This window comes from Podarcis raffonei, chromosome 1 (assembly GCF_027172205.1).
Source record: "Podarcis raffonei isolate rPodRaf1 chromosome 1, rPodRaf1.pri, whole genome shotgun sequence".
Taxonomy (NCBI): domain Eukaryota; kingdom Metazoa; phylum Chordata; class Lepidosauria; order Squamata; family Lacertidae; genus Podarcis; species Podarcis raffonei.
The window spans coordinates 12,969,021-12,977,530 of NC_070602.1; positions in this window are offsets into that span (position 1 = coordinate 12,969,021).

Consider the following 8,510-nt stretch of genomic DNA (forward strand, 5'->3'; position numbering starts at 1 on the left):
TCTGTATTTAGTGCCTGCATTGTATGTGTGATGTTATCTTTTTGTTGAGTTTCTCCACTCCCACCTGACGGCTCTTTCTGATCCAGTGAGTGGATGGTCTGCAGTTTGCAACACTTGCAAACTCATGCTCAAAATGTACCTCTAAAGAATTGTTGTGTGACTCAGACAGTATCTCTGGGTGTGACCACCAGTGCTACCTTTTGGTAGACCCACTAATAAGCCTTAGACCAGTGTCCTCTCTGGTCACTGATGTTCCCTTGTTGTGCGTGCCAAGTAGCCCAGCCATGTGCCCGTGAATGAAGAGTGCAACTGAGTCTTCGCACATACTGCAGTACAGTTGTACCTTGGTTCTCAAATGTAATCCATTCCGGAAGTCCGTTCAAGTTCCGAAAACATTCGAGAACCAAGGCACAGCTTCTGATTGGCTACAGGAGCTTCCTGCACTCAATCGGAAACTGCATCGGACATTCGACTTCCAAAAAACGTTTGCAAACCAGAACACTCACTTCTAGGTTTGCGATGTTCGGGAGCCAAAACGTACGAGTACCAAGGCGTTCGAGAACCAAGGTATGACTGTACATGCAAAAGCTTCCTTGAAATCCAAATGCCCTGATTCTGCAGAGTTCTGGTTTACATGGAAGCCTTCTTGCATGCAGCTGAAGGCACAGAAACTCATTAGAGGCAGCCACACTCTTTTGGCAAAGACTAGTGGGCAGAGTTACTTGTTATCACTTCCTGGTTGATAAACACAGGAGCATTAACACCCAAGCAGGACTTCTTGCATCCTTGACACAAGCTCCATTCAAATGCAGAGGGGTTGTGTATGAGCTTTGCCTAGAAGACTTAAAAACCCTATGTTCTATCTACCCAGTGTCTGACATCTGTGGGTCAAATCACAGAACTTTCATACACTGGGGAAGGGAGGGTTTTTGTAAATTCAGCCATGATGCACAGGATTTATCAGCCAGCTGTTTAGATGTGACCATTGTGGTCCTGTGTTGAAAGTGTGTTACATTGGGTCATATGCACATAATATAGGCCCTGGGAACAGGCATGGTGATGATTTCAAAGTGTATTACAAGATACACAAACCCAAGCTTTTTCTAAGTATCGGCATCATCTTACTGGTGACGCTGTGGGTAAAACCTCAGCGCCTAGGACTTGCCAATCGCATGGTCGGCGGTTCGAATCCCTGCAGCGGGGTGCGCTCCCGCCGTTCGGTCCCAGCGCCTGCCAACCTAGCAGTTCGAAAGCACCCCCAAGTGCAAGTAGATAAATAGGGACCGCTTACCAGCGGGAAGGTAAACGGCGTTCCGTGTGCTGCGCTGGCTTGCCATGTGCAGCTTGTCACGCTGGCCACGTCACCTGGAAGTGTCTGCGGACAGCGCTGGCTCCCGGCCTATAGAGTGAGATGAGCACACAACCCTAGAGTCTGGCAAGACTGGCCCGTACGGGCAGGGGTACCTTTACCTTTTTATGTTTGAACAGAAACTCAAAAGCTTGCAGCAATGAGTATTGCTTATAGCAAACCAGATACTGGTTCTTTTATGGTTATTGCCCTGTGTGAAATAGGTACATAAGTGCCACATGAACACATTTACTGAAACATTTACTGAAGCAAAGTTGCACATTCATGAATGAATGGAAGAATTCCAGATTGGAGTTCCTGATTCCGAAATGTTGAAAACCAAGGGGTTAAAAACCATGAGTATTTATGCAAAGTTTGAGGTGCCCCCCTCAAAAAACCTTGAATCACTGCTTTAAAAAATATTTTTAAAAATCCGAAGCATCATTTTACCAAATTTAATTTGTTGCAAACAGCAGCCAAGCTGAAAATCTGCAGATTGGAGTTTTGCTTTTAAATTTGTTTCAGTTCCATTAAAAAAAATCTGCTCCTGGATTCAGTTGAGAAGATATGGAGCAGAGTGGCTTGTGTAGATTATGATAAAGATGTGTATTTGGAATGGGGTGGGAGGGGAAACTCATTGCATTATATTAGCTGCTCTCCGTAGATCTTCCAAGGAGATTTCGGAGGGCGCTTTTGCTTAGTTTTGAGGTTGGCATGCAAAATATATTATTATTGCTTAGTAAAATGTAGTGAAATGGGCTATAGTTAACAGCTTGCCTTGTACAGCGATTGATATATAATGCTTGCTTCTTCATATATACAAGTAGAATCTTAATGACATATTCTAATGTAGTAATGTTCATCTGTAATGTTGCCTTCATACAGTATGTGGAATTATTCCAAGATACAAAGTACAGTTATCTACGTGCATAACACAAACAACTACTTAGGCAGGCTGTTTGTGGTTGAATTGGGGTACTCTCCCCCTTTTAGCAAACTGCCTGAGATGGAAGTTGCACTTCAGAATTATGGGATTAGGATTGGATTTAGGATTTAGGATTTGTTTTCAGGATCAGGCAAATTCAAGGAGGTTTATCACTAACCAAAGCTTGATACTTTGGCTGTTGCTGTCGTCTGCTCTTATGGGTAAGTGGGTTGGTGGAATAAAGTAATGCATTAATTACCCACCCTTTAACCTAAGGTCCAAGGGTTGCAGCGATGGGAACCGCAGTTATAAAACAAATAAAACTGTTACAACTACAGAATCGTAGAATTGGAAGGGACCTCAAGGGCCATCTAGTCTAACTCCCTGCAGTGCGGGAATCACAGCTAAAGAATTGGTAAGAGGATATAGAATTATATTTAATCCTCTAGAGACCCACATGTGTGGGGTAGCAGCAAAGGAAAAATGGCTGCAAGGCTGTTTTCAAAGAGTCCCAGTAGCAGAGTTCAGTTTGGCAGTTTAGTGAAGGTTGATTAGCATCCGTCTGTCTTTGGGGGTGAAGTCAGACCCCTGTGACTGCAGGGACCAGTGTGGGAGAGACATGTTTTCTTGCAGCTGGAACAGATGAAGGCATTCAGTTTTGCTGTTACAGATGCACCATGGCGTTCCTTCTTTCTGCACACCTCTTACCTGTAATTCCTCCTCTGGTCACATTATTTATATATTACGATAACTTTGATCTTGCAAATCACCCCCACTTTCCTTCTGCATTAACCGTCTGACAGGCTGATAGTTTAATTAGTTTTGCAAAATCCGAAGACATCAGGTCCCCTGGCCCCTGCTGCAAAATAAAATAATAATAATAATAATAATAATAATAATAATAATAATAATGATGATGATGCACTCAAAAAGGGGAAAAGTCTGTATTTCCCCATGATCTCCAGGATTTAAGAGCTATTATTTTTTATAAGCCATGGGGGCCACTTCCACAAGGCCTCCCAAATGCCAAAACATAATTCTGCTCCTTTTTTATAATGTCTTCTGTAGTGTTTACTTATGTATTTTATTCTGTGCTCTCCTTTCTCCTAGCACAGGATTCAAGGCAACCCACAACATGCATTAACAACAGATACAGCTAAAACACCCACCCACACCAATTTCACAGCCTGCAAAGTGCTTGATTGTTCTTCCATTGTAGATTTTCAGACCCAATGCTTATCTTTCTTTCCAAACCAAAGAACTCATTGTGTAGAGCCTTGATTCTCTCTCTCAATCTGCGCCATCATTTTTGTTTGTTTCTGCTCCCTGCAGATGGATACAATCAGCAAACTGTTTTCTCACTAGCCATGAGTCTTGGCTTGCGTTTCCTCTGATACACAGAAACAGAGCCAGCCCATCTTGAGGCAAAGGGGAAGATGGCATCCTCCCTTTTTCCTATATAACAGAAGATGCCTGGAGTGGGAGCTGATTCTTGCTTCAGTACTGCCTGAGGGTAGCCCCTGTTGCCTTCCAGCATTCTCTGATGGAGGTGGTTTGTACCACACTTCCTAGTGGTAGGGCTGTTTTTACTTAATTGAAAAGGTAAGGGATGTGCGTGGCGCTGTGGTCCAAACCACTGAGCTTCTTGGGCTTGCTGATTGAAAGGTTGGTGGTTCGAGTCTGCATAACGGGATGATCACCTGTTGCTCTGTCCCAGCTTCTGCCAACCTAGCAGTTTTAAAGCATACCAGTGCAAGTAGATAAATAGGTACCGCTGCGACAGGAAGGTAAACCATGTTTCCGTGCACTCTGGCATTCGTCATGGTCCTCCATGCGCCAGTAGCGGTTTAGTCATGCTGACCACATGACCAGGAATGCTGTCTGTGGACAAATGCTGGCTCCCTCAGCCTGAAAAGTGAGATGAGTGCCGCACCCCAAAGTCGCATTTGACTGGGCTTAACCATCCAGGGGTCTTTGACCTTTACCTTTTACCTACTTAATTGAGCAGTGGAACAAGGCTTGCCATGGAATTCCATGTCTAGCAGAAGGTGAGGTCTGCTTGGCGCCACGTTTGTGGAAGCAGGATATTGAGGAGTCCATACATTGGGTTGCCATACGTCCTCTTTTTCAAGGAGATGCCCTCTTTTTCAGGGATAGAATTTCTGTCCTGGTGGATTTTTTAAATTTGCCAAAATGTCCTCATTTTTTCCCTTTGGTACCCAGAGGGCATGCACGCGTTCGGGAACTGCCGTTCCAGGAGTGTCAAAATTGGACAAGAGCTAATTCAGACATGCATGTTTGGTTATTCTGAGCCCGGCTTCAGCTGGGGAGGGCGGGATATAACTAAAATTTTATTATTATTATTTTATTATTCCTTTACTTATTTTCAACAGCTGTCTCTTTCTCTCCCATAAAAGAAAAATAAATCAAGGTAGCAAACAATGTGATAGGAGATGAAAATGATACCAAACAGTAACATGCATGCAATTAGGCTAAAACAACAATAAAACTCAAAGTCAATATGCTGGAGGAAGAACCTGTTCGCCCAAAGGAGTGCTGTCTTGAGTCTGAACTTCCTTTCTTGTCAACATCAGAAAGCCCCCATCCTGTGGCTCACCTACCTTAATATGGAGGGGGAACAGGGTCTTAGAAGATTATCTCAATAAGTGAGCTGAGAGCCAACATGAAACAGTGGTTAGAGTTTCTAGGCTGAGCCCATAGGGTCATAAAAGGGATCCTGCAGGATCAAACCATAGGGCTATGTAGGCCAGCACCTTCTCTCTCGCACCTCCTTCCCCATCCCGCCCCAGGCATTGGCAAATGTGTCCTCTCTTTTGCTCTTCAACATATGGCAACCTCACCCATGCACCCTATGCTGCCTGAGTAGAACTCTCAAAAACTCAGAAAAGAGGGTCACCCATCAAGGCAACTTTAAGGGCTTGGAAGATGTCACCTTCTATCTGCAAGCGTGCAGCCACCATGTTTATGCCATTTCCAGTGAGAAAGCAAAAGCCTTTGCTTGTCAGTGTTTACATTTTGATGTCAGATGTGAGAGTTTCGAAATGTAGCTTTAAAGCAGAAACGTAATCTGAGATTTTCAGATTTCTTTCCTTCAGCCCAGCTCCACAATTTAATGTTCTGTTGAGTTGAAGATGCTGCAGAAGAGCCAGCAGATGGAACCTGGACCTTTTGTGTGCATAACACATTCCCTACCACTCGGCTGAACCTTCCTTTCCTGCAATTCCCAGTAGTGAAAAAGCAAATTCAGTGTACATTTAATGAAAACTTTCTACTGGTAGATGTTTGAACTCTTATTGTATATTTGTGTACATAAAGGAGGGGATGAATGCTTCTGTTTTCGAATCGATGCCCTGTGATGTGTGTGTTTGTGTGTGTGTGCATTCCCTAGCCCAAACTTGAACTTCTTCTGAATTCAGGAGCAAAGCACCAAACAAGGCATAATGTCAGGTGGTCCACAAGTGGTTTTAAGAAAGATCTCTTAAGTCAATTTCTGGGAGAGGGGCTCAAAATGCAGTTGTGTGCATGTATCACACCCACCAACTTTTATGACCTAAGATTTAGAACCTGACCTTCTGAAAAGATTTACTATTGCACTATGCATCTGTCAAATTCAAAATAGTTAAGAAATTGGGACTGGAATAGGTTGCGCTCATTTCGGAGCTTGTTATCACGATGCTATCTGAGTATTTGCACTCACAATCTGCATTCTCTTTTTTGGGTGTATAGTTGGGCATGGATTGCATGCAAAGTGCAGGGAAAACATTGAGCTTGGAAATGCAAAGTGCTGCTTGTTTTATACAAAACTGAATAGGGAGTAGGTTTTTTAAAAAAAAGATGTACCCCAAACCCCCATTGATGACCTTCTGCTGTAACACTTTGTATACATCAAGCAAATCTGAGATTGCAAGGCCCATTCTCCTTGTTTGAACCAACGATTGAGTTTCCATTGTCTTTGGTGGGGACAGGGTTGCCTAAAACGGGAAATTATTGTTTTATATCAGTTGTTTGCCCACCACCCCTTCTGGAGAGCGTATTGGGCTTTTGATCTGGTGCCATATAAAAAGAAATTGTCTGAAAATTTAATGCGTTTTGGTGTTTTATTTAAACACAATCAGAATAATTAGATTTTTTAGCACAAGACGTATGAAGCAACTGATGGTTGAGAACCGAATAGTGTGCTTCACTTATAGGCTATATGAGTCTTGCTGGCAAGTATTGTGCAGATCTAGGAATCTAACAAGGATATAATTCTTTTTTTAAAAAAATGAAAATAAAACCTTTTCTTGTGTGTCGAACCTCATTTTCCAGATTTTTTCTTGCACAGTTCTATAGAAGCTAGGAGGGCTGCTCCCCATTTTCATTTTCCAGCTGCTGACATGTATTAAATGGCAGCTAAAATAAACTCCTTTTCATGTATATATTTTTCATTTTTTGCTATGTAAACAAGAACTGTTTTGTCGCAGTGGGGATAATGCCTGAATACGAAGAGAAGTCAAATATGGTTCACGTAATCGGTGCAGGCAGGTGGTCTCAATTATGGTGCAGAATCCACACCGGGAAGAACATTGCCTACGTCGACCTTTAATGCACTCATACAAGTGGGTCAGTGTGTATTTTAAAAGGTTCCCAGCAATGCATCATCCATTAATGCCATCCTTCGAGGCAGGTGTTATAAATATGGTCAGAATAATTCCTTTTAATGCTCTCCATATTTTATTTTATTTTTTGCGGGGGGTGTTTCCATCTGAAAACAAAAATGGTAACCTGCAAATGAGTTTCTTTCTTCAGTCAATGCCTGTTCAACACTTTTTCATCTGCCATGTAATGTTCCTTCTGCACTTGCAATGAATCAACCCTTCGGTGTGGTAGCAACCATAAGGACGTAAGTGGAGTCTGTTGCATCAGACCAATGGCCCTCAGTCCAGCATGTGCAAAAGAAAAAGTGTCCCAAAGCGCCAAAATTCTGACATGCTTTTTCCACACAAAAGGTGGTAAACATATACCATTAGTCCTGGAAGTGCTCCAAGCTAAACCCCTAGCACAGTTATATGGGGCTCACTTTGGAACTACGGAAGCTGTCCAATCAAAGTTCTTAAGGCAAATTTTCTCTGTACCACCCTGGGACCCAAACGCACCATTGTGCCTAGAAGCTAATCTTTCCTTGGTAGAATTATGGATTTGGTGTAGGACACTTAACTATTGGCTTCGTCTAAATGCAAATCCCCACCCCCCCGTCTAATATCCCTAGTGCTGCAAGATTGTCACAAGAGCGCCTGGACTAAAATTGTCTATCAAAAACTTCACTCTTGCAGTTTATCACCACAACAGCTACTCACTTTGGGTTTTAGTAAAGCAAACAGTCTTAATTTTTCAGTGCCTAAATGATATTGAGCGTCAGAACAACTTGGCCACAATAAGGAAATTTTGCCCATGGTACAACTATTTTCCACCTTCCCATTTTGGCTCTCTGGCACCCTATCTGCATAACCTAGCAATTCTAAAACATAGGCGTGCTTTTACTCTTGCAAGATTGAATGTATTGCCCTCGGCTGTACTCAAGGGGCGATTCCAACAGATTCCACACGAAAAACACTTATGCCCCTGTGGAGATGGCAGTATCTAATTGGTGGTGCATGCCCTTCTGGCTTGCCCTCTTTATAAAGGCTTGAGGAATGAGATTATCACCCCTCTTTTATTGTCCATTCCGGTCGCCCAACCACTGCCACAGTGTCCATCCTTTTGGCAGATCAAGATGAGCTGGGGCAATTAGAATAAGATCCACTATTTGACAACTGATTCAAAACCCTAAAATGTATTTTATATAATTGACTTTTTATTTGTATTCTTTGTATATCGTATTGTTGTTTTATTGCTATGGCCGATGGCTGACGCAAATAAAGATTCCTTCCTTCCTTCCTTCCTTCCTTCCTTCCTTCCTTCCTTCCTTCTTTCCTGTTCTCATAGTGGCCAACCAGATAATAGAGTTATAAGACTGTACAGTTGGAAGGGATCATCTGGTCCAACAGCCTGCAATGCAGATATTGGTGGGAAACCAGCAAGCTGGATTCAAGTTCTCTCCCATCCTGTGGTTTAATTCCTGCCGCTGACTGTGGAGCCAAAGCGTTGCCATTGTGGCTAGTGGCCATCAATAGACTTTTCCTCCATGAATTTGCCAAAATCTCTTTTAAAGCTCTCATCACCGACTCCTGTGGCTGT